Below are 1263 nucleotides of genomic sequence, written 5' to 3'. Positions count from 1 at the left end.
GCAGGGACGGTGCTGCCTCTCGCTTCGCTCGCTGTCCGCCGCTCGCCGCTCGCTCGCGCAGCCAAAAATGGCCAGTTTTGGCCCGTTTTTGGGCCGTTTTGGCCAGTTTTTGGCCTGTTCTTGCATTGCGCGGTGACCGTCGAGAGCGGAGCAAAACGTCAGCCATCTCAGCACCCTGGAACCCCCCGGGTGGCACAGGGCTGGATGGGGCTTTCGTATAGCAGGGACGGTGCTGCCTCTCGCTTCGCTCGCTGTCCGCCGCTCGCCGCTCGCGCAGCCAAAAATGGCCAGTTTTGGCCCGTTTTTGGGCCGTTTTGGCCAGTTTTTGGCCTGTTCTTGCATTGCGCGGTGACCGTCGAGAGCGGAGCAAAACGTCAGCCATCTCAGCACCCTGGAACCCCCCGGGTGGCACAGGGCTGGATGGGGCTTTCGTATAGCAGGGACGGTGCTGCCTCTCGCTTCGCTCGCTGTTCGCCGCTCGCCGCTCGCTCGCGCAGCCAAAAATGGCCAGTTTTGGCCCGTTTTTGGGCTGTTTTGGCCAGTTTTTGGCCTGTTCTTGCGTGGTGCGGTGACCGTCGTGAGCGGAGCAAAACGTCAGCCATCTCAGCACCCTGGAACCCCCCGGGTGGCACAGGGCTGGATGGGGCTTTCGTATAGCAGGGACGGTGCTGCCTCTCGCTTCGCTCGCTGTTCGCCGCTCGCCGCTCGCTCGCGCAGCCAAAAATGGCCAGTTTTGGCCCGTTTTTGGGCTGTTTTGGCCTGTTTTTGGGCTGTTCTTGTGTGGCGCGGTGACCGTCGTGAGCGGAGCAAAATGTCAGCCATCTCAGCACCCTGGAACCCCCCGGGTGGCACAGGGCTGGATGGGGCTTTCGTATAGCAGGGACGGTGCTGCCTCGCGCTTCGCTCGCTGTTCGCCGCTCTCCGCTCGCTCGCGCAGCAAAAAATGGCCAGTTTTGGCCCGTTTTTGGGCTGTTTTGGCCAGTTTTTGGCCTGTTCTTGCGTGCCGCGGCGACCGTCGTGAGCGGAGCAAAACGTCAGCCATCTCAGCACCCTGGAACCCCCCGGGTGGCACAGGGCTGGATGGGGCTTTCGTATAGCAGGGACGGTGCTGCCTCTCGCTTCGCTCGCTGTCCGCCGCTCGCTGCTCGCTCGCGCAGCCAAAAATGGCCAGTTTTGGCCCGTTTTTGGGCTGTTTTGGCCTGTTTTTGGGCTGTTCTTGTGTGCCGCGGCGACCGTCGTGAGCGGAGCAAAATGTCAGCCATC

Source organism: Musa acuminata, unplaced genomic scaffold, assembly GCF_036884655.1.
Source record: "Musa acuminata AAA Group cultivar baxijiao unplaced genomic scaffold, Cavendish_Baxijiao_AAA HiC_scaffold_65, whole genome shotgun sequence".
Taxonomy (NCBI): domain Eukaryota; kingdom Viridiplantae; phylum Streptophyta; class Magnoliopsida; order Zingiberales; family Musaceae; genus Musa; species Musa acuminata.
The sequence above is the reverse complement of the archived record's forward strand: the minus strand, read 5'-3'. Positions refer to the sequence as shown.